Genomic DNA, 9,380 nt, shown 5'->3' with positions numbered 1-9,380 from the left:
TTCTGCAGTTTATTAATGTTCCTAACATAAACAAGTTTATCAACAAAGAATTGCTCTTTTTCAGTGTGGTAATACCTTTGTTCTCTGTGTAAGGATGTCATTGTGCAATCTGATACTGTTTATAGCTCTGTTTTTAGGAAACAGGTATTATTTTAAGCACTTAAACAAAATTGAGGTATACCTCCTTGATTATGTTAAAATGTCAAAATAATAATAAGTATTTGGGAAAGTCAGACTTACTTGCCCTCTATTGAATTAGGGTTTTTTTCCTTTTAAAATATTTCATGGTTGTATTCAAACTAATAAACATTGAGGCTGATAACTTGTTCTCTACCATTGTAAAATCTCCCACTCTAAGCTCAAAAGCACTATTAAAGTGGGCAAAGAACAGATTCCTGTGTCTCACATCAGCATGTTATGGTTTTATTTTGCCTTGAAAGAGAAATGCAGACTTTTATAATCTGAATTTATTAGTGATTTTAGTAAGATAAAATTTTATGTGATAATCTAATATTATTTATGAGATGTTTAAAGTTCAGACTTGCCATGTGTAATTAAATCATAATCAAATAGCTAGGAGTATTTACAGAAGTGTGTCTGTAAAAAACCTAAAAGAGATCACATTGCTTCTTTATCACCTCAGTGTTTCTACTGATAATAATGTTAGTAGATTTGCGGTTTTCCTTTCTTATTCATATAAATATTCTTAGACAAAATATTTAAATGGAGTACTTCCATTTCCTATGTGAAATTTACTTGCAAAAACAAACTTTCTGTACTTAAAATATTAGAAAAGCAAAAAAACTTCAATTCGATGAAAGAAAAAAGAAGCTCTTAATTTTCAGTTGTGTGGTTCACTCATAGACCATAATAGAGAAAAGAAGCAAAAAGCACTTTTCTGATTCTGAGCATCAAAAAAATGCATTTTTTAAGCTTAAGAGTAGTGTATGTGTACCTAACAGAAATCAAGCATGTTTTTGTGAAAGCAGTGTGGTCAGGATACCAGTTATTTTCTGAGAGAGTATTCATTTGTAAAAGTTAGCTTTCTTCTTGGCAGTGTTGGAGTGGAATGTTGGATTTAATTTAAAATGATTAATGAGATTTTGTCAGACTCCCTGCCTTTACCACCGCTGCAGTTTGTCAGCACAACAACCTGGGAAACCCGGACGCCACTCTGTCGCCCAAAACTGCTTTCCAGGAAAAAATAAACCCGAGTAACTAGTGCCAGGTACGTGTCAATGGTATTGTCTTTCAGCTGTTGAAAGTTTAACTCTAAGCTGGGACATTTACACATTCTGAGGAAGTGAACCTCATTTGTTATTTCAATAGTCTGTTTTTGACAGTGGATACCAGTGTGAACTTTAATTTTTAGAGCAAGCATAGCCATTTTTTTAACCGTATGGAAAATCCTATAATCCGTGCAGAAGAGAAAGACTTTAAAAAGGAAAAATATGTATCAAAGCTTATTTAGCTAAGTTTTTCCAGAGAAAGACCATCTATTCAATCTGAATATTGTATTCTGTTAAGAGGAACTCATCCTTTGAGCACTATGCATGCCAGTAGCTTGCTGAGTGGCAAGGAACGTTCTGTTGGACTTGAGACAGATGCATCAGTGTGTATGCCAAGAGCCAAAATCCAACAAGTTTGCAATACTTCTCATATATGACCATAACATAAGCAAATGAGTAATTCTTTTGAAATCTAAGGTTGATATTGAAAATTATTTACAATTTGTCCTCTTTTGCTTTCCTTGTAGAAGTTTGTTCTGTTGGTCTACAGATTGAGCATTTTGTTTTCTTACATGAAATACTCAGAAAGATTATTTCAATTTCAAAAGCAGCTTTCCCCTTCTGAGAAAACATGCCTGCCTGTGCTGTGCAAGTCCTCCTGCAGTCACATAGTGCTGTGTCAAAAAACTGACCTTGAATTCACTCCTGTGGACCACTTTTATACACCAGTTCCATCCATTAACTCAGCAGGCAAAAAATCCTGCAGCCTTCACAGAGATGTAGGTGTTGAAAAGGAGTTTGTACTCCTCTGCTGCACCAGGCAGGTCATACTCCTTTGAGGGACATGATGGCACATGTATTCTTTGCATTACTTTTATCTTAGCTGTTTTCATATGTTTAAAAAATATTTTCACAACTGCAGTTTCCCTGTCTTCATATCCAGAATTCAGGCTAATTGTCATGATTTCTTGTTGCACAACTGAACTGAAATGTATTTTTCTAACTGGAGAACCTCTTGAGTTTACTTGCCTTTTGCAGCATTAATCACCTGCTGATTAATGACAAAACAAACGAAAATCACAGGAGTTCTTTACAAGTGCTAAAGAAGTGCATCTCTCAGCATGCTTCTTAGTAACAATCAAGGTGCTGTATTTTTTCACATTAAATGTAACTTCTTGTTTCTATATTCCACATAGGAATTTATATCAGTAAAAGTATTTATTACTGCTCCACACTGTCTGAAGTCTGACAGTGCCATTTCTGATTTGTACTAGCAAAAGCTGACTTTTTTGGGGTTTTTTTCCCATGGAGTATCAGAAAAAAATTAAAGTAAATACTCAACGTTCATCTATTACTGCAAAAATACAATAACAAATGCTTGAATTTTTTTTGCATGTAAATAAGTTTTAGATATGTAATAAAATACAGAAGTCACATGATTAATAATCAGCTTTTGATAAATTCTTTTTCAACTTTTTAAAGTAAAATATGATCTCCCTTTCTTGGCATTGTCTTCACAATGTGTATAGTGCTGCATAACATATCCTGAAAATCACAGCACTTAAAGGGCAAATTTGAAGATCTAAATGGAACATAGACATTATTCTGGCTTCCTATGTAAGATAGATTTTATTTAAAATCATAAAGACTCTGAAATGTATTGAAAATTAAATTAGTCATATTTAATAATATTAAGTTAAATTGTCAGTCGTAAGTCAAGATGTATAGCCTATGTCTAAAGACTCAAATTAGTAAAACAAAAAAAAAGCAAAGGAAATTTTCTGTGATGAGACTTCATTAAAGCTAAAATTTTGGTGGTTTTAGTGTAGATCAAGACAAAAGTTTTGAAGAGGTGAGATTGGTGGTCTCTGTAAGAGGATACCAGGTTCCAGATGTAGTCATACCTCATCCTCCCTCTTTCCTGCAGTACCATAACAGCTTTTCTGCCCAGCCCAACACATCCATGCTCCTCCACAGCTGTCCACAGGAAAACAGAGCAGTCTTTCTTTGCAATCAATACCTCTTCCACCCAAATTAGTAAACAGCATGTAATCTGGTTATTTTTAAAATATAAAGTGTTCTCTGTAATTTCTTCACAGTGGTTAAATAACAGAGACAAGAGAAATTAGCAGTTAAGAGGTATTCTCAGTGAGTATCAGTATTTTCTAAGTGCAGGCAGTTCTATTATACAAAAGCAATAGAAAAGGAAGCCCATGCTGCAAAGTGGACAGTTTAATGTCACTAGCTTCAATCTGTTCCAAAACCATACACTAATTCATTTCATGCTAATTAATGATCTTAAGTCTGTTTTAGAAGTTGTTCACCATGAATTTGAACTAAGAAGAATTTTACCCAGGATATGAAATAATGCTTAGAGAAGCTAATCTGCATTTTCCTTGCCACACACCTAAGTTATACCCTAGTAAAGTTGTTGCCCTGCCTCTGTCAAAAGCAAACTGGTAACTCAGGGGAGGAGATTCAGGATGTGATTGCATTGGAAGAAGTAAAGGTTTAGGAATATCTTAAATGACACCTCCTAACAGAGCCATGGTTAACTCACTGTGTAAGGTAATAGAGGTCACTGTGTTACCAGCTGAAACAGCAGTATTCTCACATCTTCTTGGATAAAGTATTCTCAATAAAGAAGAGGAGCCAAAACAAGTCTGAGACTTTGGAGGCTTCATGCTTACTACAAGCAGTGCTATTACTACCATTACTTCTTTCAAGTTATACTTCATACAAAAATCATTTAACTCAGAGCAAAGAGAATTAGTCAAATTCAATTATTATGATGCAAAGGAGATCTGCAAAATAAATAGCAGAGACCCACCTGTACAGGTGCAGCAGTATATTGGTGTAAAGGAAAGGGTGTCTCAGTTTTAGTATGTAACTATATATATAATATTATAATTTTCTCAAGCAGTGATTCAAACATCCATTTGGCTTCACCCCCTTTGTTGCCAGGCCTCAGTACATAGTGGTATCACATAATGGAGCACAGGAGAATTTGTGTGTTACTAGGCTGATGAGGAAACCTGTCTGCTGTGGCAGGCACTTCTCACAAACAGCCTTTGGGGAATCAGTAACATTGTAAAACCTTCTGGGAAGATATTTGTCACTTGCCATATTACAAAGTTTAGAAGGAATACTCAAAGGCAGAGGGAAGCCAGGTTATGGTGTGGAAGGGGTGAGGTGTTGATACTTTCAATACATATGGTGTATTTCTGTGCCCCTTTCTTCCCTTTTCACTTTCTTCATTTCCAGAGAAGATTGCTTATATTAGTCTTAACAATCATTTAACCTGGAATACAAAAAAAGCCCCAGCAAAACAAACTGAATCTTTGAGGGTAAAAAAAGTGCGTGAGCTTTCACAGTCTTTCCACAACATTAAAATAACATCAAAATTATTAAATATTTACAGAGTCTTCAGATACTACTTTAATTTTTATTTTTTATATGGTATTTTAACTGGAGATTGTCTGTTAATACATTTATTGCTCATTGTGTCAGTATAACACAACACAAATCAAGGCAAGATTCGGAGAAAGGCCTCCATAATATATTGCTATAAAAAAATAATGCATTGTATCTACAAGAATAAAGCTGTAATTGATGAAGCATTCACTTATATGGTGATAAGCATAAATTATTATATAAAAATGAAACTGCCTTTAAACAAGTACATGATCCACCCATTTTAAACACAAGTCCTTAAAAAGGGAAGGTCTTAGATGTAAACCCAATCCCTGTTGTTCTGACCATACACATCTTTAAGCACATTAAGTTTCTGAGAAGGCAGTGACACAATTTTGCAACTATTTATATCAGCTTGGAAGGTCATCACCAAAACCCACTCTCCTGACCTGAGTGGTTTTTGGCTTATGCTCCTTATAGGATTTGTTTTGACAGATAACAGCCACAGAGTGAAATGACCAAGTACCAAGTTTATTCTGGATGCAAAAAAACTTACACAACAAATGCAGTAATTTCAAAAAAATAAAATTGTTCCTGACAATAGTGCCATTGAGGCAATGCTGTCACAATGTCTTTCCTGAGCAAAGTCAATACTCTGGTCCTCAATTTTACCATCTTGTTTGGCAGGTTTTACCTGCTGGGAAAAGCCCCTCTTGATGCTTTCTCCTAGAGCTAAGCTTCTGCTCTCTGAGCATCATTGCCCAGGCTTTCCTCAATGCTCACTAGGCAGAAGAAGGAGCCACAGTTTTGGATCATAGCATCATGAGAACAACACTCAGTTTCTGCAGTACCAACCAGTCCTCTATTTCAGTGGAACTCCTAATTTACACCAGCACAGAATATGTCCTTCTCTTGTAAGTCCAGAAAGTTGATTATCTTTCTCCTACCTTCATGTGCAACTATTCTTTCTGCAGTTCAAACCTGTTGCACCCTCCATTTTATGGGTTCCTGGTTCACACGTGTCCTTTTGCAAGAAAAATACTCAGTGTCAGAAAGAGAAAGCACAAACTCCATGCTGTGCAGAGCTCTAATTATCAAAAAACATTTTTAAAAACAGAACAAAACAACACAGTGCATTTGCATGGACCTATCCCTAGATAGAAAATATGTTTCAAATTAAGACTAGAAATGACTGCAACATAAGGAATACTTTGCTGACTACAAAATCTGGTAAACTCATGTCTTTTACAGATATATCTATTGCATTGTATTTCAAAGTGGTCAGGTTTCATGTTTTCAGCCACATATTCTTGAAATTCTCTCTCTGACTGTAAGCGTAATATTTTATGTTTTTTATAAATCTTTGACTTGCTTAGACACTTTTTTCTTTCTGTTTTCCAATATTTCTCTTGCTGGTATTAAAACATACAATGTAACATAACTTTCTAACAATACCTTCTACTTTTCCACTGTGATTTCCTGACTTGTCAGAATCTTTCTAGATACTGTTTCCCTTAGGCTTATAGAAAAAAAATTGTAACTACTCCAAAATTGACAGGGTTTATACGTATATATTTATGCCTTGTATATATCCTAGGCTCCTGGTCTGCTTGCTTGCAGCATGATTGATTGACTGTGTCCTGAAAGTTGTTTATGAAAACCGGCAGGCCCCGTATTTGTACAGATCTGCAAACGCCCCAAGAAAACCCAGCGCCCCGGTGATCTCTTTGTTGGCTCTATTCCTGCAGCCTCAGACAGCAGTACTGTCACGGCGGTGCTTATAACTAATGCCGCCAGCGAGCTGCCCTTCCTCCTCCTCCTCCTCCTCCTCCTCCTCCTCCTCCTCCTGGCCTCGGGCTGCAGCTGAGCCCCTGCAGCCGGAGGGCTCTGCACGGTCGCCGGCCGCGGATGGCGGCAAAGCGGAGCGGCCCCTGGGGATTGCCAGGGCGACCCGGGAAAATTAATCAGCTTGTCCTTGCTTAGGCTCCGAGGAGGAGGGAGGATGGCGTGGGGTGGGAGTGAGCTGGGTTTTGTTTTTTCTTCTCCTGTTTCAGGAGGGTCCCCTGTTCCCCTAGAGCGACAAACGGGTCGCTTCACAGCCGCGTCACCTGGAGCAAAAATAAAATGATGACAAGTAAGTGGCCCGCGGGTTAAAGAGGCTTAGTCCAATGCTTTATTTATGTTAGAGCCCCGCCCCGCCCTGCCCCGCCCGTCTCCACCTGCCAGGCCCAGGGCCAGGAGGATCCCTGCCCTGCCCCCCATCCGGGGGTCTTTTCCATGTGGATCCCATTATCATCATTTGCTCCGAATATAAGGGGGATTAAGGCGATTAGAATGAAAATAATTAAATGATTTTTCAATTCACCCCTTCATGCAAAGGGAAAGAGAGAGAGAAAGAGAGAAGGGAATCTCTCTGGAGAAACAGAGATAGGGGCTGTGATTCTCTTTGGAAAGGGGTGACTTTTAAAGGAACCGAAGGAAAGGGGGGAGCCCTCGCAACTGTCAAGTGTTTTCCAAACACTAGATTAATGCTGGCCAGACCTTTGTTGCAACGCGGCTCTACTGTTTTCAGATAGGTTTTCCAAATTTTAATTGTCAAATCCCAGCACTGAATAATGAAATCAAAATAAAACCAAAAACTTTTCGGACACTTTGGGGTTTTGTTGTTATTTTGTAGGTAGGAAGGTGAAAAAATCTTTTGGGGGTGGAGTAGTTTATTGCTTTGTTGGCTTTGTTGTTTGTTTGGGGTTTTTTTCCTGTTACAAGAGAAATTCCTCTATTTCATCATTTGGAATACAGCCATAATTCTGATGAAAGGATCTAAACATTTAAAAATAGCAGACGGCTTTCAATCTGATAAAGGGATAATCGTTTTGTCAGCTTCTCTTCTTTTTCAATGAAAGTGCTCTAACAGAACTGCTTATATCCATACCCACACGGTCACACTTTGTGTTCATTTAGGTATCTTTAAATCCGTACCTCAGTATTTATTGTTTTCGTTTGCACGGATGTTAAATCCGTGTCCTAGAAAAGGCAAAAATTCAAAGATAATTAGCTACAAGTGCCTTTGCTTTCTTCTCTTTCCCTCTTCCCCCCGCCCCCCAAGGTAACCTTAACATTCCAGAGTATATTACAATACAGTTGTCCACCTGGGGAAATTCGTGTGAGATATTTTCAAAGACAAAAGGAGACCTTCCCAAGGACAGCAAGGACAGTGGAAGTTGCTCTGATGGTCGCACCGTCCGATGTTGCCAGCTGTGCCTCGGTGCTTGCCCGCCCTGCCGCGGGGCTGGCAGGGAGGCAGGACCGGGACTGCCTCGCCACGAAACCCCCGCTGCCTTTGCCCGGAGAGGCAAACTCACTGCAACCAGTCTACTAACTTCAAATGGGCAGAGACGGCGACATAACACATCCCTTCACAGCTTACAAGGAACTAAATTAAAATTTAACCCCTCTGAAAGGACAGCTGCTGATGGGGGAGGAAAGCGAGCCGGAGATATGCAGAAAATGCGAAGTTTACAGCCCTAATGCCTCTGGTACCTGAAGGCACAGCGCCGGAGTGGGAAATTCCTTTTACTAATTACTTGACAACAAGCAGATCAAAAAGAAAATCTTGTAGGAAGGGCTTCAGGATCTGCAGGAGAGAATAACATTCCTGTGCTCCTTGCATACCCGAAAATCCTAACATAAATATTGTGGATGCTCTGCTCTCACCGGCATTAAACACGTCTACCCACAGGCAACGCTGCGGTTTGGTTTTAAAGGTTCTTCTACATCTGGAAAATTGCTCAGCGGGGTGCTGTTATTTTTTAGAATAGTAGATCTTTTAGGGTAACATTTAAGTATAGATGTTTCTTTGAATCAACGAGGAGGAGAAATCCCTCTTGCTGTCAAAAGTTAATTTTCAGCTATTAGAGAAGTTTGTAACTTCAAATATTTTTCTTTCCTCTATAAAAGTTATTGGCCTGCTTTCATGGTTACTAAAAAATTTATCCGTGAGATCGAAGGCTGAAATCCGGCATTCATTTGGCACTAACTCCTTTAGTAAATACTTGTTCCGACCGCGCAGCGCCCTTTGCCCGCTGGGTCTCGCCGCCAGCCCGGCAGTGTAATTCCTACCCGCCGACGCGCTCCTTAATGCCAAACCTGCGGCTGCGAGGCGCTTCCCAGTTAGCAATAAAACCTTTACTGCGGCTCGCCTCGAAGCGTCTTTAGAGAGCGCGCTTGTAGGCACCCGGTGCCTGAGCGCCGCTCCGCCTAATGCCTCCCTTCCTGATCGCATTACCGCCCGCTCCCCCGGTACTATTTATGGGCAATAAAAGCTCCCAGGCCCCGGCCGGGCCGGGCTCTCCTCCGGTCAGGACGCAGAGCAGGTGACCGAACTCGCGGTTTTTCTTTTTCCCAGCTTCAATGCCGAACAGAAAATTCCTCGAACTTCCTCCATTTCGTTTCTTCCCCATGTCACGCGTGGAGCTTCGGAGCGGACGCGGAGTGCCCGCGGTGGCCGGCAGCAAAGGGAGCGCGGGGCCGGGCAGAGCCGACCAGAAGGAGTTCGGGAGGCGGAGGGGCCGCCGGCGAGAGCGAGCAGCACCGGGCGCTCCGCGTCCCAACGCGCTGGTCCCCCGCCGGCGGGGCGCGTCCCCCGCGGGACTCACAGCTGGCGGGGACACACAGCTGGCGAGGACAGGGTGGCGGCGCTCCCCGGGATGCCAATGGCCGCCTCCGCACACCAGGTTC

This window comes from Serinus canaria, chromosome 4 (genome assembly GCF_022539315.1).
Source record: "Serinus canaria isolate serCan28SL12 chromosome 4, serCan2020, whole genome shotgun sequence".
In the NCBI taxonomy this organism is placed as follows: domain Eukaryota; kingdom Metazoa; phylum Chordata; class Aves; order Passeriformes; family Fringillidae; genus Serinus; species Serinus canaria.
This window is presented reverse-complemented; position numbering follows the sequence as displayed.